This window comes from Rhineura floridana, chromosome 3 (assembly GCF_030035675.1).
Source record: "Rhineura floridana isolate rRhiFlo1 chromosome 3, rRhiFlo1.hap2, whole genome shotgun sequence".
Lineage (NCBI taxonomy): Eukaryota > Metazoa > Chordata > Lepidosauria > Squamata > Rhineuridae > Rhineura > Rhineura floridana.
Genome location: NC_084482.1, coordinates 16423053 through 16445307, shown reverse-complemented (window position 1 = coordinate 16445307; position 22255 = coordinate 16423053). Strand labels below are relative to the sequence as shown.

At 44.1% G+C, this 22255-nt stretch overlaps 1 protein-coding gene across 2 annotated transcripts in view; it reads right to left on the bottom strand.

The window, feature by feature from the left end:
* The window catches only part of NXPH4 (neurexophilin 4), a 117835-nt gene that overhangs the window by 80924 nt on the left and 14656 nt on the right, over positions 1–22255 (bottom strand). The window contains exon 2 of one of the 2 annotated variants that reach the window (XR_009761775.1): positions 12443–12915. The exons of the other annotated variant lie outside the window; for it this stretch is intronic. The gene's annotated coding sequence lies outside the window, so the exon portion shown is untranslated. Of the gene's footprint in view, positions 1–12442; positions 12916–22255 lie in introns of those variants that run through there. 2 annotated transcript variants of the gene reach the window in all.

The window sequence follows — 22255 nt, the reverse complement described above, 5'->3', positions numbered from 1 at the left end:
GAGCTGTTTTTAGAGCAGAATTTACATTACAATTTGGTGAGAAGGATGCATGCCACAAACTCAGGCACTCAGCCTTGCTTATTACCCACTTTGGGTATTTCCCACAGTCATTCCCATCACCCATGTAGCTAAGCTGAGAGACAGCTCAGGCTGAAGAACTTAGTGTGCATAAACAATGGGCATCATATGCACAAGCATATAACTCTAACCCTAAAAATAAGTGCAGACTGGCCTTAAGGTATAGAATAGGAATTCTTCATTTTTATATTATACCTTTTTTCAGGAAGGAGGGGCTGGCAGATAGCAGGGCTGGCCCAATCGCTATACCTTTAGGGATCCATTGAAGCCATTGAATCTAAGACAATTCCTTGCAAAGGATGCTGGGACACAACACTCAGAGCTGCTAAATACTAGGGGTATACACTAGCAACAAGATTCAACTTTTATCTGTAGCTTTAGGAAGCAGTCCATTCAATCTGTTTCCAGGCCCCTCTGGGCAATATTCATCTAGCACGTCCTGTCAGCGCAAGGATTTCCAACTGTGCAACAGGACTTCCACTCCCTCTCCTCCCCCAGCACATGTCGTGTACCTTCCCCAAATCTGCTTCAGAGAGTTGGAGGAACCCCTAGAACAGATTGAGGGGGGGGGACTTCCGGGAAGGGTGACTTAGCCTGTGCCTGCTTTTGAGACGGGCTCCTGCCTCAAAAGAAGCTTATTCAGATATATCAGTCAGATTTTTTTTTTCTTTTGACTGATTAAACTTCTCCCGGGTAGGGAGAAACGAAGAGATTAACCTCAAAGCCTATTTTTGTTGGGACGACCAGATCTCATTAATTTATGGGACGAGGTCCAGCCGACGAAGGTGGGACGGATTTTCAACAACAAGCTCTATCTGATAAAGCGAACGTTCACCTTATCTTCTAAGAGAGAACGCACTAACAGGCAAGCACCCTTCTTTCTATATTTTTCTTTTACTTGACTTAAATTGTTGCTGTTTAAAAGAGATTTGCCAGATTGATCGGTTTTTGACATCTCACTGGGGAGCCATAACTTCTCTCTGCTACTCACTAATTAATAGCTTATCTCTGTTTTTGTTGCAAAAAGCTGTCCTGGATTTGCATTCTAAAGATATACACAGAAGAGGGATTTCTATTCCAGATTTTTATTTTGAAGAATATTATATTGTCTGAGACTACTCTCTTTTTGGTCTATTTTATTTTGACGAATCTGTTTCTTGACGACCGCCATTAATTGTTTCGATCCTGGGAACTGCATTTTGTTTACTTAAGCATGGAGAGATAAGGCTGTCTGCTCTGTTTATACTGTGATGTCACCAAGTTTGGAGTATTAACCCAATTGTTGCTGAAATAAGAAGTGGTTTTCCTATATTTTTCTTTTAAAATGGCAATTAAGAAAGTGGCTGAGAAGCTGGAAATAACTATGTTTCAGAAAATAATGGATGAGATTGAGATAACGAAACAAAACCTGCGACAGGGTTGTAAGGAGCTGAAAATTGAATTGAGTAAAATGAAGCAGGAGATTAAAGATATAGGGGTCCCTGTGAGAGAGGTGACCCTGGAAGGGGTCCCTGTGAGAGAGGAGACCCCGGAGATTGGAACAAACGTGGAACAGGAAAAAGATTTGGAGTCTATGGACTTTAGAAACAAAATCTATTGTTTGGAGACACAGGAGATTAAAGACATAGGGGTCCTTGTGAGAGAGGAGACCCTGGAGACTGGAACAGGGGTCCCTGTGAGAGAGGAGACCCTGGAGACTGGAACAGGGGTCCCTGTGAGAGAGGAGATCCCGGAGATTGGAACAAACGTGGAACAGGAACAAGATTTGGAGTCTATGGACTTTAGAAATAAAATCTATTGTTTGGAACTCAATGTTATCTCTGAAGAAATTAATGAAGATTCTAGAGATAAAGTTATCAATGGCATGGATAATCTTCTGGACTGGAATGATGTGATGGAGCCCAATATAGAGAAAATCTATGGAATTAACTGCAGCCATGTGACAATGGAAAAACTTTCAAGAGATGACCCAGTGTATTTTGAAAAAAAGAACAGAGATATGATTTTACAGCAGTATTTCAGCAACCTATTCAGAATGGATGGCAAGAAAATATTTGGGATAGAGGTAATTCCCATCAGACTCTTACTATATGACTATGGCTTTGACAGCAAGATTATTATGGAATACTGATAATGGAAGATTGGATACTGAAATTACTGGACTTAACAAGACTACTGAAGATGGAAGATGGAAAATGGAACTAATAGGGATAATAGAACAATGGCTACTGAAATTACTGAACCTAACAGATTCTGATGTGATGGATTAATTGAAATGTTTATTTTGACTATGGTTATGACAATAAGATTATCATAATTAGTAATGAGATGGATTAATCGATATGCTTATCTGGAAAAAAAAATTGATAGATACATTTCTTAAAGAATTGAAACCTCTCTTTGAATTTTTGTGGAAAGAATAAAGTAATGTTTATGAGATTTGATGATTAAGTAAGATAACTACTGGAGGAAAGTGATTTTATAATATGACTTAAGAGACAGGATTGTTATATATTATAGACTTATAACTGATTTGATCTTTGACAAATGGGAAGTCAATATTTTACTCTTTATTTTTTATTTTTTTTTTTATTTTTTTTCTTTTTGTTTAACTATTTTTGATTTTGTTTTTTGTCTTTGAATGTTTTATGATTTTGTCTTGTATGTTTTATGAAAATCTGAATAAAAATTATTGAAAAAAAAAAAAAAAGAACAGATTGAGGGGGCATTGTGAGGGAGGGGAGAACTTTCTGTTGTGCAAGCAGAAATCCTTGTGCTGACAGACCATTCACAAAGTGCTGCTACGCTGAATACAACCACCTGTATCTTTCCAGTTCGACTCTTTATTAAATTGGGACCAAATTAAATGTGTTAAAAACTGAGCTCTGTCTCCCCTCCTCATTCATTATAATAGGGAATCTAGAAACGACTGTAACTTTTTTTCCCTTTTGACAGAACTTAAAGAAATTTGAAGGCATAGGAGCCCCTCCAGAGTGGATTAAGCCTGCCAGATGTCAGGTGGATACAACCAGAGGGTTTCATGCAGAGCACCTTTAAAGGCTAATTTTAAGTTGGATTCCTGCACCGAGCACAGGGTTGGACTCGATGGCCTTGTAGGGCCCTTCCAAATGTACTATTCTATGACTTTTTAAACAAAGAGAAAGTTTATAACATTTTCATTTTCTATCAGACTTTGATGCAATATGCAGACACAGTCACCTTATCTGAGGGATGAAGCCTGCCATATTTTAGAAATGATAGCTGTAGTAGTTCTCCCGCTATTTTACTGTTTTGGGGAGGGTACAATAGGAATCAGAGGGGGTGGGGAAAAAGACGATGGATCCCCAGGAAAGACTGGGGTGGGAAAAACATCATGCACACATCCAGCAAGGACCCTGTTACTCCAAGGGGCATTGGGGAGGAAGGGCTTCTGCTCCCAACCCAATGGATATTGGGGATGCAGCCTCTTCTGCCTGGGAGAGAGATATCTCTCCATTGACTTGCATAAGGAAAGGAAGTAGTGGGAAATAGCATAAATCCCCCAGAAAGACTGGGGTGTGGGAGATGTCATCTCCCCGGAATAACCCTGTTACCCCAAATAAGGCTGGGGGTGAAGGGCTTCTCTCATCTCCCAGCTCAGATTTTTTGGGATACACTGGAGATCTCTCCATTGATCTGCATAGGGGAAGGCATAGATCCATGTGAAAAACAAACTCCGTTTTTAATCCCTCCCCTACATCACTGCGATTTGAGTGCTTTGGGGAAATAATTCACTGTGATTAAAAGCTAGATCTGTCAGACAAAACGAAATATCCCCTTCCCTCATCCCCCCCCCCCCCGTCAGCTTGGTTTTGTTTCTACAGGAGGAAAAACAAGCACCTATGCATTTTTGGACAGCTGAGGCCACTCACAAGTTTGGAAGTCCAGACCCAACTCGAGACACCTCGTTAATGGCAAGATCAGACTCAGAAACACAAGAACCTTCCCTGAATAATTATTTGCTTTGTAATTTGGGGTATACATAGGGCTGATGCACACCCCTACTAAATACCTTGGACAGTGCCGCTTCCTTGGCTAGCGTTTGTTACACTTTGGCACAGAACCACTATGTGGAGCTGCAAAGAAACCACGAAGAAGAAGAACTGGAAAGCAGAATGCGTGAGGAGCACAGGAAGTTCCCTTATACCATCTTGGATCATTAGCCCATCTAGCTCAATATTGTTGACACTGACTGGCAGTGACTCTTCAGGGTTTCACACAGGGGACATTCACAATCTTACCTGGAGATGGCATTGGGGACTAAACCCGGGACCTTCTGCATGCAAAGCAGATGCTCTACCCCTGAGCGATGGCCTTTCCCTTAATTTCCTTCTTCTGTGTCACCTTCCTTCTTCACGCCCCTACTCCTAAGCAGTACTTGAAATAGGGAAGGGGAACTGGCTTGGAAAACACCAGGGCTCATCCCTAGCACAGGGCGCCAAGCAAAGGCCCACACCCAGATGGGTGTTTGTTTCTGAAAAGCAAAGGTTTTGTCTGCTGCTAAGGGGGAAATGAAATATCTCAACACTCCCCACTGCACCCCGCCAAATCATTGCTGCCGCCGCTGCCACCGCCAGCCCCACTATTTCGCTTTATTATTGCAATAAATGTAGCCATAAAAGTGGCAAGTATCATATACTCAAGGAGATCAGTGCGACGGAGCTATGGAAATGTAATTTCAAGTGTGCCCAGGAAATTTTATAAGATCTTATCAGGAAGGATCATAAATTGCATTTCAAAGTTCTCTTTCCCTGTGCCATGCTGCACGCCCCTTGATTTGTATGAGAGCCGATCGCTGATGGCACATCCAGTCAGGCGACAGAATGAAAAAGTGGGGCAGCAGAGGGTGGCAAGGGGGCTGAAGGCAGCTTCCCTGGCTCCCCAAATAATTCCATGAAGGGAAAAGCTCCCAGCACACACAAACAATCTTGGTCAACTTACAGAAAACACACGCAGTCCAAGCCAGCTCCAATTTGTGCAGAGCTCTCACCCCAGGGGCGGCAGGTTGCTCCATGTCCAAACCATCAAGGAATTGTCCATGGCATTCTTTGAAAGTTTGGACCAATACCTGGAGCGGATCCCACTGCCCCACTAACCACTGCCTCATCCTACACCAAGGTGCATTCTCAGGCCCACTGGTGGCCCTCAGTCCCTATCTCCATCGTCCATCCCGGTGCTGATGTCGCACCTGTCCTACTTTTGCCTGCCCCAATTGGTTTTGTTTGGTTACATCTGCTTCAAAGGGTTAAACAAAACAAAACAAAAAACAGCCCCATTGCATCTTAAAGGCCCTCTAGGGAGAGTTGATTTGCTTGGCTCAGGTGGGACAGATATATTATTTGCACACCCTCTTAATCTACATAATCTTGCTCTTCCCTGGGGCAACAGGAGGGAGAAGAGGACCATGTGAGATATGTTGCTAAAAAAGGCAATCAAAGCAGAGAGACCACACCAGAGGGATGATCTGTGTTGCGGAAAAGTACAGTCAGACAAGGATGACTGAGTTGGAAGAACAGGGAGATCGAGCCATTTGGGCAAGCGAGGCAGGGGGACAGTGATACTGTTGAGCTCCTGGGATGAACTGGGAGAATAAGATGTTACCACTGGGAGTGGGGCTAGGGAGTGGGGGGAGAAGGATCTTCACTTTACTGGCTGGGATGTTCCAAATATTAAAGTGGGAAAGACCTGCAGTGATGGGAGTTGGAGGAAGAGATGCTGTTACTCATTTTTATTTCTCTTTAGATTTCTACACAGCCTTTATCTCAATGACCCAGAGCAAGCTGTGGTAATAAATAACCAAAAATGCCCTTTAAAACATTTCAAGACTGAAAGACCACCACAAAGAAGGAGAAGAGCTGAAACCAAATCCAAAGCATCTTCCAGTGGCCCCAATCCACAAATTCCCATCTATCTATCTCAACAAGAGCAGCCTGCTGCACTCCCACCAAAAACCACCCCAAGCCATATCCTGCCTCCTTCATCAGGTGGGAGAAAAATGTACCTTTCCTGCCCTCATCCTGCTTATCCTAAGGTCCTTTTTGAGAGCCGAGGTATTAGCTTAGAGCAGGTACAGGGAACCTGCAGCCCTCCAGACATTGTTGGACTCCCATGCCCATCAGCCCCAGATAGCATGGCCAACAGTCAGGGATGATGGGAGCTGCAGTCCAGCAACATCTGTAGGGCCACGAAGTCTCCAATCCCTATAGTATATGAGTCGTGAGCAGCAAAGTCCACAGCCCAAATCTCTTCTCACCCTAAAAACAGACTGGATGGTCTTAGGCAAGCTGCTGTCTCTCAGCCCGCACCCCTGGGCAATCTATAATATGGAAGAATTAATATCAGCTACCTTATAGGAGTCATGTTAAGTATTACTGAAATCATATGCACTTGGGAATAGTGCTCTATAAAATTTATTACCAATCTGCTCTTCAATACCTTTTCCTTTCCCCATCTAACCTTTCATGTAGGAGTCAGGAGATAACAGAAACTGGGTGTATGATACTGAGGCATCAGTTTTTCTGTGCATCAGTTCTCCTATCTGTAGAATGGGGACCGAAAAAGCCTTTTGGTAACTGCCCAGTAAATATAGTCTCCAGAAATGCATCACAATGGCAGAAGTCCCAAACCAAAACAACGGAAGGTAAAGGATATACACATATTACCATGCAGCTATCTCAACCCCGTTCCTTCAGCCAGCATATTTGGGGTGCCTAGGCAGCCTCTCCTTTTGCTTCAGAGATGGAACCACTTACATCCAGTGCCTTCAGATTGTTAGCTGGGCCATTAAACTGTTTAACATGTTCAGACACAACATTAATGGAGGTCACAGAGTTACCTTTAGATATTTCGCTCTTCTGTTTATGACCCATTAAAAACCACGCAGTGCTCCAGTATTCCAGTTAAAAAAAGGGGAAAAAGGCAGCAACATTTGCAGCAGACAGATGTTTGCAGAAATTCAGGAGTGCTATTCACATTACATATGGTGTGTTGCTGGCATAACATGGCTTTCTTTGGGCAGAATAGTAGGCTCAATCCACCAGAAACGTCGCTCACACAAACCTCAATGAAATGGATGGGAGTCGTTCATATGCAAAAGTATTTGTGCAAAATTCCTCATTTTCGTAGGGCTCGGAGGCAAGACTCATGAATTTCTGGGTGTGAGAAATCTGAGTGTATTCCCATGCATACACTTTGCATTGAATGAGATGTTACAAGAACAGTTACATTGTCAGTTGCTTTCCTCCCATGACTCCATCCCATGACACTTGAATAAAACTAATGTGAGGGAGCATTAATTGGCATAATTTGCTCCCCTGCCAGCCAGCAGCATGCCCCACACCCCACCAGAAATGTAAGAACCACCCCTTACTCTTGACCCTGGAAGGGTTACATTCAAGCCTCAGCACAACTGTGGATTTTTCAACCTCTGTTTTGCCCTCTGAAAAATGGAAGCTTCACTGGATTCTTTCTGGGCTGCCGAACAAGTAGTTGATGTATATCAGCAAGCCCAGTTAAAGCTTGCAGCAACCCAGTTATTGAAATAAAAGAAGCCTGCATGGTTTGGGCATGAGCCTAGCCCCATATTGCTACACTGACAAGAACTGCCCTTATATTTTCTACCCGGACTTAGTACATGGGTAGTAAGAGACTCATCCAAAACCTCTCCACCACTGCCCTGGCACAACTGGATTTCAGACTCAAATGCAGTGACACGCCACAAAAAACAGCATGCACAGAATGGCTCTCAGTTCAATGCCGTGGCCATTAAGGGAGTGTTGTTGCTAGATTCCTGAGGCCTAGCATGGTCCCACCTTGCAACAGATGGAAGGAATTAGGCCCACTCGGTCTGGATGTGACTAGAATCTGCCTAATAGGTTTCTACCAAAGGAAGAGGTTATTTCTTTAGTCAAAAGGAAGCCATTTTGTGTCATAGCTAGCTGAGAGCACAAGTGGCTACTTGTTTGGCACCAATGGGGAACCCAAAACACAGGCCTGACTCTCTCTTTTTTGGTACAGAATATACATGGCCCTGGCAGTGTCAGAGACAGACATTCCAAAGAGCTTTTTCACATCCACAGCATACATTTAAATCACATTTATACCACTTTAACAATCATGGCTTCCCTCCAAAGAATCCTAGGAGCTGTAGTTTACCCCTCACAGAGATACACTTCCCAGCACTTTTAACCAACTACAGTTCCCAGGAGTCTTTGGGAGATGCTATGTGCTTTAAATGTATGATGGCGATGTGACTGCTACGTGGTTCCCAAGCAGTCTCCCAAGGTTGCATTAAAGGGCAGATCTGCTTAGCCTCAGTAATACAGTTGAATTATGTGCCTTCAAACTATTCTCTGGGCCCTTGCAAAGATCTCTGTGGCACTGTCAAAAGGGAGGCTGAACAAGCAGCAAGAGATGAAAGTGAAATCTGAACAGCCTCCACTTCCAACACATTAACAGGGATAGGCGTTGGGGAATGCAAAATGCTTCGTCCAACCGCTCCTCCATCTAGATCTAGGAAGCTGCATCCAACTCGGGTCCCAGAAAGTTATGCAGCAAGGAAGATTCACCATGCAGAAGGCAGAAAGGTGCTGGATTTATGATTGCCGCTTCTGACTGTGAATCAGGGTCGGAGCTGCTTTGATAGATGGAATGTTGCTTCCCTTCCTGATCTGGAGAGGAAAACAAGCCATGGATAATTCTAATCTCTGAGAAAGTATCAAGGAACCAAACCTTCCATGAGCAGCTGTCAATGATGGATATGTGATGCAGGGTGTGTTTGTGGAGGGAACAGGCCCCTCCATGTCATGTTCTTAGGTTCTTACACTAGATCAGACTTCATGTCCAGCTAGCCTAGTATTGTTTACTCTGACTGGCAGCAGCTCTTCAGTATCCCCCAGAGAGAGATCTTCTCCATTACTCACCACCTGGTTTAATTTTTTAAAAAACTAGATGTACCAGCGATTGAACATGAGATCTTCTGCCTGCAAAGCATGTGCTTTATCTCTGAGCTCTGGCCCCTTCCCCAAGAGATCCTTAATCTGCTTTACTCTCTTACATAAGCACATAGATGTGCATCTACACTTGTCTACAGTGTCTTGTGCTAAGACTAGAGCACATGACCCCACTCCGCTACATTCAGCAAATACATAACAGCATCAACACACCCACTGGCCACGTCCCCAGCAGCTGTGCATTTGGCATTAATGTGAAAGAGGCCCTTGACACTAATCCTGAAAGTGCTGCATGGATGGGCATGGCCAGCAAGTGCATTGGTGTTAGGATGTGTGTGGCACTGCCTCCTTCAGGCATTCACTGAACATTTGTGTTGTGGACCTGCAGAGAGTGTGAATCAGAAATATCTATCCCAGGATTACAGTTCAGGAACGAGGGGCATAAGCATACCAGTATGCAGGACAACTCAGAATAAAATTACATTGGAAAAGCTGAGGACACCAAAGGCAAAGAACAGGAAACATGAATGCAAATCTGATATTTCTTTGCCTTCCTCCCCCAACAAAAGCACTCCTTGCGCTTATGTTTTTCGTAATCTCAAGCATAAAGCACCACACACGTCATCTCTTGGATTAAAAATGCCACTTCACCAAACTCTGAACTTCTCATGGCCCTGCCCTCTTCCCACTCAAAGGCACAATAGCGTCTCTGTTATCAAAAAGAGAAGGTAGAAAGTTCAGAAGGGTGAAGACACGTGTAACATTTTTAGATCAGTGAGGCCAACCTGGAAATGTACTCACTATCTTCCGTACAAATGTAATGTTCATGTCCAGGAGGGCGGGGGGGGGAGAGAAAGAGAGAAAGAGAGAGAGTACTAGTTCTGAAAATTTGGACAGAATATCTGTGCATGGTGCTGAGTGGCAGGCCCTATGTTATGTTACCCAGAAACATCCCCTAACAATTGCCAGAACAGTAATGTAATATTTTTTAGCTTTTGTGAGTTAAAAAATACTACAGATACACTTAAAATGTTCATTCAGGAGTTTTAAAAATAAAAAATGGTTAGATCACCTGAAACATGGGAAAATTGCAAGACTGATGTTCAGTCTCTAGTATGCACTTTATATAATTTCATTTGTAAAGTCAGGCTCACAAAAATATTTTCTTTAACGTTTTATCCCAGGTTTTCTCCAAGCAGCTCAGGGTGACATATATAGACTTGACATTCCCATTTTACTTTCACAACAATCCTGTGAAGGTTAGACTGAGAGACAGTGTCTGGTCCAAAGTCAGCCACTCAACTTCACATTTGAGCAGGGGTTTTAACCAGGATCTCCCATCGTAATCTGAAACTATACGCACAACTTGAGATCTATAAGAACACTCAGAGTGGGTCTCAGTCCCATTCTTTCCTAGTATTTTATTTCTAATAGGGCATACCTACACTACAAACTTCATATTGGTTTTTAAAACTTGTTTATCTGCCATGTCTTACTCCACAAAGAATTCCAGAAATTTTAATTTGAGAGTGGTGTGACTTTTCTCTTAGAGATCCCAAGCACATGCACGCACGCGCAGGCGCTCTCTCTCTCTCTCTCTCTCTCTCTCTCTCTCTCCCTCTCTCCTCCCCCGACTGCCATTCCCTGGGAAAAATAAATGACTGTCAAATCTCTGGTGTAGATATGCTCTGGTGGCTAGAACTGAATTTAACAGAAAGGAAAGATACAAGAAAGAGGGAAATCATTCTGTGATCTATCCTCTGGTCATGCACTTATTCCTGAGCATGAGATAATCTCAACTGTTGATAAATTATGCTATCCATTAATTTGCATAATGCTTTAAAAATACTATTTTTAGTAGTACGACTACGACAATATAATGCAATGCCGCTACTACTATTAGCCTCCATTGGCAACAGGTTCCATGAAACGTATTTCATTAAAAAAAATTACGTGTCAGAAATTACCAAGAGCAGGTATCGAGAATCTGTTGGCCCTCTAGATGTTGTTGGACTACAACTCCCACAACCCCAACCATTGGCCATGCTGGCTGGGACAGTTGGGCGTTGAAGTCCAACAGCATCTGGACAGCCACAGGTTCCCCATCCCTGACCTAGAGGTTGCTCTATAATTACCTAAAACCATGCCAGGACTGTGATCGGAGTAAGGACAAAAGTGGTCAAGAGGTTTGAAGCTAGTCTTCTGACATACTCCTGTTTTGGAGCAAAAGCCAGTATCCACCTGCAGGTCATATAAAGAAAAGAGAGCAGCAGTTTTGAATAATGTCTTGTCCTGTCCTTGATAAGAACCCCACAGGGCACAATTCTATCCTACAGAAAGCTGCAAATGAGCCATTTGCTCCAACTAAGGCTATGGGAACACTAGTCACCTATAGCAAAACGGTTCCACTGGCCATACCTGGAGGGGCAATGGGTTGGTCTGCCAATCAGCTGTGAAATCTGACTGAAGCTGAATTTTTTTAAAAAAACAACTGGAGCCAATCTGACCATGTTTTATAGTAAAAACAGGCAGAGTTTGACTGGCGTCATGTGTCCCATTTTCAGAAGAGAAATGGAGACACGCTGGAACTGTCAGAACAGTAAGTGTCTCTTCCCTAAGTCCAGGGCAGGACTGAAGCCCTTTATGCTTGCAGGGCCAAAGCATCCCTGGAGTGGTGGGAGGTTGGTTCTGGGTAGAGTGTGTGTGCAGGCTCTACGAGTGCAAACTCCAGAGGTCCCCTTAGGCTTGACTCCAGTCCATGATGCTGGGCCCCGGGGCAGTTTGATGCTGGGCCCTGGGTCAGTTTCTACCATTGCGTTTGGTGATGCTGGTCCAATGGATCTGGCCACCCCTTTCTTCTCCAAGACAGAGCCAAGGCTGCCCTTATAGTCTCCCCTTACAGGTTTTCCGCAGGGCTGCTGTTCTTGAGATTTGGATTTGACCTCTGTGAATCATACCTTATTCCCAGGGGTAAATCTTTCATATTTTAAGAATCTTGTAGTTGTGACAGATGCTTTCACTCTTGTTCCTCAAAGGCCTTTCCTTTGAAAATATATTTATTATTTTTCTTTCCCACTTTTCATCATGAGGTCCCAAGGAGGGCTACAGCAACTTATACAATAATAAAATTAGTTAAAACAAATTACAGTTATAATAGGGTGGATCCTAAAAACATTAATTTCTGGTGTCAAAGGCTAGGGGAAAGAGGTGTGTTTGAGCATATGACGCAAACTACATAATGAAGGTGCCAGACATCGTCCAATCCTCACAAAATTCAAACGAGTTTTATTAAAACAGACTTGCACAATGACCTAGCTAAGCACAGATTTCTGCGTCTGCGATTATATATATATATATATATATATATGGCAGATGTTCTTCTCCCCTTCAGGGGAGCAAAATAAATTAAAAAGTATTTGTCCGCTGCGAGTGCTAACTGTGTGAGCTCAGCTGCCTGCGATCAGCACTGAGGATGGGATTGGAGAGAAAGAGACAGCGGGCCCACAATGGGACAGTTTCCCCCCTTCCAAAAAAAACCCTCAAGAGCTGAAGCAGCAGCTCTTATAGTATCCCCACAACAGGCCCTGGGAGGAAGAAGGGGAAAATTAATTCCAATCCTAGAGCAAGCCTTGGCGGCTCTTAATAGCCGAGATTGCAGTCCCGGCGCTCATTTGCCGAATGGCTTTTCGCCCGGCGATCCGGGGGTTGATTATTTCTTTAGCATCAATCCAGCCGGGCGCGGAGAAAAGTTTTCATCTTCTCGGGGCCATTTAGCCTTGGCGGCAAAGGAGGAATGCTGAACAGGGGAAGCGATTCGGGGGGGGGGATGAAAGGGCCTTTCGATCACCTACAAAGAAAAGAGACACGAATCATTTGTTCCCAGGGTCTCACATTGATGCTGGCGACCTTTAAAAACATGTGTCGCCAACGCATGAGGGTTTGCTAAGGAGGGCTAATATTTCGCCTTGAATGTTCATTTTCAGCAGATTATGGTGACGAGTACAATAGGAGCCTGGCAAGGCAAATGCTATAGGAGCTGGAAGGACTACAAAGGCCATCGAGCTCAACCCATTGCCACAAAAGATGGATTAGCTAACTCAGACATCATCCTATGCAATCCAGACCACCAACATACGCCTATGAAAGTACGAATGTCTTTGTAGAAGAACTAGGTGAGGACGGCTCAAGTGAGCCAGTCAAGCTGCATGTAGCAGGGAAAGGCAAATACACCCCTTGCCTCTCCACAGCGCAGCCTGTCCCATAGCTCAATTTCTTAGCAGCTTTGATGTTTGGGGATGGAAAGAACTGTTTGTTTCAGGTCTCTCAGTTTCTCGTTTTTCCAATGTTAAATTCAGTCCTCTACATTTCTACAGCGACCTGCGATTTTTTTAAAAAAAAATCCTCATGAAAATTCTCCACTATTTTAGTGAGAAATTCTCCAAATAAACACATTTTTGTAGGCAGTTTTGACAAAGGTACACATTTTTGCAAGCCATTTCTCATCATTTCATGCCTTTTTGCATATTAGTTTCACTCATGTATTTATTTTTATGCACACTTTCCCCTAATATATGCATTTTTGTAAATGTTGTTTAGTTGGCGAACTGCATCCCAAAATTCTAATAAATGTGAATTTCGAAGGATGGCTGTGTTTCGGTTCTCATATTGTTTCAGAAATTGCAAATTTGATAGATTCAGCTTGAAATGCAAACTGAACTGAATTTCTTGCCCATCCATAGCTAAAAGACAACATGCTTGCAATTGGATCAGATTGGAACTAAATTGAAAATCTCACCCATCCCTACTGACGTTTCTGATTATGATCTAAGTCCATTTTCCTCTCAACTAAAGTAAAAACAGTCAACTACTCTTCATCTCTATCGGGTGGGTTCCTCTGATCCTAAATACTGGACACCCCCTCACGCCCAAGCACGAGACCAACAGTCTTCCCTCCGTGTGTTCCAGTAGAGCAGGAGGGGAGAACCTTTGGCCCTCCCTATGTTACTGAACTACAACTCCCATTAGCCTTAAGAAGCAAGGGCAATGGCAGGGGATGATGGGAGTTATAGTTCAGTAACATCTGGCAGGGGGCAAAGGTTCCCCACACCTGCAGCAGAGGAAATTTACACTTGCAACTGAGAGCCTGTATTGTGCAATGACTTGCATTAGACTTAAGGCAGGAAGATCTGAGTTCAAACACCAGCCACAAAGCTTTCTGAGTGATTTGGGGGGCCAATCGCCATCTCTCAGCTTAACCTACTTCACAGGGTTATTGTGAAAATAAAAGCAGGGATCATGTACTTTACCCTGAGCAACTTGGAACAAGAGTGGGCTAAACAAGGAAACTGGATTCAAAGGGAGAACCCAGGAATCCTTTGGAGAAGAGAACAGTCCTGTATGATGCCAAGACTCTTCTTGTTTGGTTCTCCAGGTAAATGCAGACATATTTTAAGACATAGGTAGGATGGGCATTGGTAGCACCCATGGAGGTGACTCATAGGCCTATGAAGGAGGCCCCACAGACCTACAGTCCCACCTGTCTGTTCTGTATTGCTGCCTACTCCCTGGCTGAGAAGACTTTAAAAAAGAAAACCCCAGCCCCAAGCATGGGGGTCTACATATCTACTTTCATCATCAGTTTATTTGCATACCACTCTTCCATGGTAAACAATGCTCAAAGCAGCAGGAAAGTTTGCATAATATAATATAGCAGCATTTCAATATAATTCACCAAGAAAATTTAAACTCCCATACAAATACGAAGAGGCTTTGAGGTGTACCAGAGCAACACTCTGGGCCTGTTGCACACTTGTGAAAAATATTGGCCACTGCTGGATTAGGTTTTTTTTATATATATATAGCACAGACATAAATATACTGCAAAGAGCATCCCAAGCTAGCATCCCAAGTCCCGCCTCTAATCAGCACTCCACTTCTGCATTTCTTTGCATGAAAGTTAGTGCCTCCTTAAAGAGGCACTAGCCTTCTCACAATTGGGAGAGGTAGTGCTTCTTTAAATCCAGTTGGGTTTGGCTACACAAACATCCTAGAAATGTTAATACTTGCAACAAGGGGGCACTGGTGGAGATGTGCCCTTGGGGCTGTCCTGCTAAAGCCCCACTGATTTTGCTACCCGAAACAATGCCCAAAAGGTCCCCATACACACACTAGCACCAGCACTTGAAAAATATCTCACTGATACCAGTTTCTGCCATCACCTATTTCACCCCCTTCCATCATAATGCTGCCTGAAGCAGGTCACTTCACCTGGTTGCGTGGCACAGCTAGCTCTGACAGGAACTGCTCTTGCACAGTTCCCATTCATTTCAGTGGAACTCTGTATGGGAGTTTCTCAGTGGGTTATGAATTTAACACACACTACAGTACATATACATGTGCATACCCACAAGCCTTGACATGGTTTTGCCTCTAGTCTACTGAATTGCAGAGAAGGCAGGAACCCAGTGCTTGAGATGAAGGCCAGAGTACAGGACTGATTTTCTGCTATAAGCAGACCACAGGTGCGCTTGTGCTGTCACCCAGGAGTGCCACAAGCTCCCTTTGCCTCTTGCAGCACTTGTGTCACAGGTTTCCCACTCATACTGTAACATGGATTTATCTTATAGCATGTCCATCCAACTGTTTCTGGCACTCTGCTTTTAGCAGAAAAATGGACATGCTTGAATCAGGCCATTTAAAAAAAAAAGAAGGCACTCAATGTAATGGGATTTCCATGTGGCAACAGGGGAAGAGCCCATGTGGTGTAGGGGTTAAACCAACTTTCCCCAATCTGGTGCCCTCCCAATCTTTTGGACTACAATTCCCATCAGCCCTGACCACTGGCTAAGTTAGCTAAGACAGATGTGAGTTTAAGTCCAAAACAGTTGATGGCAGAACTTGGACTCAGAGGATCAGTGTACAATACCCCATTCAGCCATGAAGCTCACTGGGTGACTTTGGGTCAGTCTCTCTCGCTCTCTCACAGCCTAACCTCCCTCACAACACTGTTATGATGACAAAGTAGCATAATCCGCATCCATTTATGCCACTGTGTGTTCAACGAGCACTGTGTGCTCCACGAGCTAGAGAGAGCCCCAGCTGACAAAGCGTCAAGGCGAGTTAAGCAGCAGAGCGAGTTCGGCAGCAGGGTGAGGAGGCCAGGGCCTCCCACTCTGCCCGTCTGTTCCCTGACCTCAACTAAACCGCAGTCTCCAACCCATTAACGTAATAAACCTTAAACAAAACTATGCAGGTAAGAAGCCAGCAGGGGTGTGGGGGCTTTCCAGTGTTTTGCACCGCCTGCAGCATGTACGACTATCTGCCTGTTGGACAGAAGTCGTGGGTGTGCTCTCGGTGCAATGAGCTCCTGGCTCTCCGGAAACGACTTCATTTCCTTGAGGCCAAGGTGGCGGACCTGGAAAAGCTGAGAGAGGCAGAGAGGTGTGTGGAGGAGGCCTTCAGGGACGTTATAGCTGTGTCCCACTCCAACGATGATAGCTCTCCTGCTATCATGGACAACGATGGTCTCGGGGAAGGAGAGCATCCAGCTGAGGAAGAGGGAAACGATCCCTTAGAAGGGACCCATTCCTTGGGGGATGAGCAGCTATCCTCTCGTGCCGAGGATATATCTCCAGGGGGTGGAGGGATCCTTGTAGTGGGTGATTCGATCATTAGGAACATAGACAGTGGGGTGTGTGATGGGCGTGTAGACCGCAAGGTGTTTTGCCTGCCTGGTGCGAAGGTTGCGGATATCGCCCGTCGTTTAGATAGTTTGGTAGACAGTGCTGGGAAGGAGTCAGTGGTCGTGGTGCACGTTGGCACCAACGACATGGGGAAATGCAGCCGTGAGGTCCTGGAAGCAAAATTTAGGTTGCTAGGTAGGATGCTGAAAGCCAGGACCTCCAAGGTGGCTTTCTCTGAAATGCTACCAGTTCCACGCGCAGGACCAGCCAGACAGGCCCAGCTTCGCAGTCTCAATGCGTGGATGAGACGATGGTGTCGGGTGGAAGGGTTCGGATTTGTTAGGCACTGGGGAACATTTTGGGACAAGCTGGGCCTGTACAAAAGGGACGGGCTCCACTTGAACCAGAATGGAACCAGACTGCTGGCACTTAAAATTAAAAAGGTAGCAGAGCAGCTTTTAAACTGACTGAGGGGGGAAACCTGACAGGAGCTGAGAAAGGTCCGGTTCGGAATAAACCTCCCCCCTGGGATAAAAACCAAAGAAATGATGAAATTTTAAAAGGGGTAGGCCTAGAAGTAGGCATTGTGAGAGCAGGGGCACAGGATATAAATTCAGAAGAGCAAAATTACCACAGGCCTAACCACAAGTGCCAAAGACACCTGAAGAGAGACACTGCTTACAAGTGCCTGTACGCTAATGCTAGGAGCCTCCGAACCAAGATGGGAGAACTGGAGTGCTTGGTCTTAGAGAAGAGCACTGATATAGTGAGCATAACCAAGACCTGGTGGAATGGAGAAAACCAGTGGGATACGGTTATCCCTGGATATAAACTATATCGGAAGGACAGGGAAGGACGTATTGGTGGCGGAGTTGCTCTATACGTGAAAGAAGGCATTGAATCCAGCAAGCTCGAAACCCCAAAAGAGGCAGACTCCTCCACAGAATCGTTGTGGGTGGTGATACCGTGCCCCAGGAGGGACTTAATACTGGGAACGATCTATCGTCCCCCTGATCAAAATGCTCAGGGAGACCTTGAGATGAGATATGAAATTGAGGAAGCATCCAAACTAGGAAATGTGGTAGTAATGGGTGACTTCAACTACCCGGACATAGACTGGCTGCATATGTGTTCCAGTCATGACAAAGAAGCAAAGTTTCTAGATATTCTAAATGACTATTCCCTAGATCAGTTGGTCATGGAACCGACCAGAGGGACGGCAACCCTGGACTTAATCCTCAGTGGGGACCGGGACCTGGTGCGAGATGTAAGTGTTGTTGAACCGATTGGGAGCAGTGACCACAGTGCTATTAAATTAAACATACATGTAACTGGCCAATTGCCACGAAAATCCAACACGGTCACATTTGACTTCAAAAGAGGAAACTTCACAAAAATGAGGGGATTGGTAAAAAGAAAGCTGAAAAACAAAGTCCAGAGGGTCACATCACTCGAAAATGCTTGGAAGTTGTTTAAAAACACTATATTAGAAGCTCAACTGGAGTGCATACCACAGATCAGAAAAGGTACCGCCAGGGCCAAGAAGATGCCAGCATGGTTAACGAGCAAAGTCAAGGAAGCTCTTAGAGGCAAAAAATCTTCCTTCAGAAAATGGAAGTCTTGTCCAAATGAAGAAAATAAAAAAGAACACAAACTCTGGCAAAAGAAATGCAAGAAGACAATAAGGGATGCTAAAAAAGAATTTGAGGAGCACATTGCTAAGAACATAAAAACCAACAACAAAAAATTCTATAAATACATTCAAAGCAGGAGACCATCTAGGGAGACAATTGGACCCTTGGATGATAAGGGAGTCAAAGGTGTACTAAAGAACAATAAGGAGATTGCAGAGAAGCTAAATGAATTCTTTGCATCTGTCTTCACAGTGGAAGATATAGGGCAGATCCCTGAACCTGAACTAACATTTGCAGGAAGGGATTCTGAGGAACTAAGACAAATAGTGGTAACGAGAGAGGAAGTTCTAAGCTTAATGGACAATATAAAAACTGACAAATCACCAGGCCCGGATGGCATCCACCCGAGAGTTCTCAAAGAACTCAAAGGTGAAATTGCTGATCTGCTAACTAAAATATGTAACTTGTCCCTCGGGTCCTCCTCCGTGCCTGAGGACTGGAAAGTGGCAAATGTAATGCCAATCTTCAAAAAGGGATCCAGAGGGGATCCCGGAAATTACAGGCCAGTTAGCTTAACTTCTGTCCCTGGAAAACTGGTAGAAAGTATTATTAAAGCTAGATTAACTAAGCACATAGAAGAACAAGCCTTGCTGAAGGAGAGCCAGCATGGCTTCTGCAAGGGAAAGTCCTGTCTCAGTAACCTATTAGAATTCCTTGAGAGTGTCAACAAGCATATAGATAGAGGTGATCCAGTGGACATAGTGTACTTAGACTTTCAAAAAGCGTTTGACAAGGTACCTCACCAAAGGCTTCTGAGGAAGCTTAGCAGTCATGGAATAAGAGGAGAGGTCCTCTTGTGGATAAGGAATTGGTTAAGAAGCAGAAAGCAGAGAGTAGGAATAAACGGACAGTTCTCCCAATGGAGGGCTGTAGAAAGTGGAGTCCCTCAAGGATCGGTATTGGGACCTGTACTTTTCAACTTGTTCATTAATGACCTAGAATTAGGAGTGAGCAGTGAAGTGGCCAAGTTTGCTGACGACACTAAATTGTTCAGGGTTGTTAAAACAAAAAGGGATTGCGAAGAGCTCCAAAAAGACCTCTCCAAACTGAGTGAATGGGCGGAAAAATGGCAAATGCAATTCAATATAAACAAGTGTAAAATTATGCATATTGGAGCAAAACATCTGAATTTCACATATACGCTCATGGGGTCTGAACTGGCGGTGACCGACCAGGAGAGAGACCTCGGGGTTGTGGTGGACAGCACAATGGAAATGTCAACCCAGTGTGCGGCAGCTGTGAAAAAGGCAAATTCCATGCTAGCAATAATTAGGAAAGGTATTGAAAATAAAACAGCCGATATCATAATGCCGTTGTATAAATCTATGGTGCGGCCGCATTTGGAATACTGTGTACAGTTCTGGTCGCCTCATCTCAGAAAGGATATTATAGAGTTGGAAAAGGTTCAGAAGAGGGCAACCAGAATGATCAAGGGGATGGAGCGACTCCCTTACGAGGAAAGGTTGCAGCATTTGGGGCTTTTTAGTTTAGAGAAAAGGCGGGTCAGAGGAGACATGATAGATGTGTATAAAATTATGCATGGCATTGAGAAAGTGGATAGAGAAAAGTTCTTCTCCCTCTCTCATAATACTAGAACTCGTGGACATTCAAAGAAGCTGAAGGTTGGAAGATTCAGGACAGACAAAAGGAAGTACTTCTTTACTCAGCGCATAGTTAAACTATGGAATTTGCTCCCACAAGATGCAGTAATGGCCACCAGCTTGGATGGCTTTAAAAGAAGATTAGACAAATTCATGGAGGACAGGGCTATCAATGGCTACTAGCCATGATGGCTGTGCTCTGCCACCCTAGTCAGAGGCAGCATGCTTCTGAAAACCAGTTGCCGGAAGCCTCAGGAGGGGAGAGTGTTCTTGCACTCGGGTCCTGCTTGCGGGCTTCCCCCAGGCACCTGGTAGGCCACTGTGAGAACAGGATGCTGGACTAGATGGGCCACTGGCCTGATCCAGCAGGCTCTTCTTATGTTCTTATGTTCTTAATGGACGAAGAATGGAATACGAGGGAATAATGTGAAGGGTAAGTGCAACCAGTGAATTCAGAAAACTAGGTGCTAATTAGTGTTTTCGCCCAACACCTTATGTAATCTTACATGAATGGAATTTTTATAGTATGGAACATCTGGTTTTTATTTGTACCCAGAACACTCCTCTGAGTACTTCCTTTGTTTTAGTTAAGAAAAAAAAACATTAAGAATCGTATCTGCTTGTCCTCATAAAACCCGTCCAAAATAGACCACGATCATCCCCATTTTGCAGGAAGTAAAATGGGATGGTAAGTTGTTTTCACACAACTTAAAATCAGGTTGGTTTCAGAAACATACATGTAAGATCTGCAAAGATTTGCCACCCTGGGCTCCTACTGGGAAGAAGGGCGGGATATAAATTTAAAAAATAAGCAAACAAATAAATTTTAATAATAAATAGATGTCTGAGGTGTCCATTTTCTTTTTCATCCCATTTGCTCCTAAATTAACAGCATTCATGTGCAATTAAAAAAGCAAGGAGGACAAAATAGATATTAGTATCATTTTTGGACACCCCCACAAGATACTGGCATGGCCAATATCCTGAATCCATAGCAGAAGTGGGTCTTGAACTCAAGTCTCCTGGAACCAATTCTGCAGTCCATTTTACAGAGATACCTGGGATAACAAGGATGTTCCTGCCTCTGCAGTTACTTCCATGCCCATCCAGAAGGCTAAACATCTCTGCCCATGCGGTTTTGCTTCATGGTGTTTGCATAACATAGAATACTTCCCAAGAGAGTATGGACATTGCTTCCTTGTTATAAAGCAAAAACTACACGGGTTGACTTCTTTAAATGTTCCTGAAATGTTGTGGGGAAAACCACAGAGACATCAGCAACCACATCGCTCCAGGTATGGATAAAGGAGCTCTAAATCCTTATCTGGACAGCCACACTTCTGACTATGAACTGGTGAATGCGAACACAACTGCCCCCCCCCGCACTCTGCTTCCCTGCTATAACATCTTCTGTGCCTGTCAATCTCCTCCCACACCTTCCGGTAACCTAGCTCTCACAGTGCCCCTCAGTTCTGACCTCCAGCCTCCCTGTTTATCCTGATTCTTGCAACGCTCTCAAATATAATCAACCACAAAGGGGGGGAAATGGCAAAGGGAGAATATTTCATTCTTATTAAAAAGCAAGTAGCATTTGTCAGGAGAAGGAGGATTTTGCCCCAGTCTAGCCCCAGCTTTCTATCCGATGGTTTGTTTCAATTCTAGATGAATGTGCTGTGTCCTGTGATATGCGCAGCACTTGTCTTGGGGTGGCAGACGGGGTCCTGTGCCTCCTTATTGAATTGCTCGCAGCCAAGGGTTTAAAGGCCGCAGCAGGGGGAGTGTTATTAAAAGACAGGGAAATGAGTCATATTGGAAAGCTTCAATCTGAATTACAGTGTGTTTGTTCGGCAATATATTAGCTCTGGAGATGACTTGGAAAGAGACCAGGCAGCACTCGGGTCTCTTGGAGACAGCTTTTCAATCATGCATAGTTCCTCACATCAGCACCTCCGCTAGCATCATAAGATGCAGGAATCCGGGCAGTATGCAACACTCGGAAAATAAATTTGATATAAGAGCACTTCAGAAATAATCATTACTCAGATTTATAGTTCACCCTGTATTCAGGACTGTTGTACACTCTGCCCACAATCACATTTGGTCCAAATTTAGCAACAAGAAAACAGATATTCTGTAAACTGAGTAAATTATGCAAATTAGGACATTTTTGTCTATCTGCTTTTATTTGAATAATGCATTTCATTTCTGCT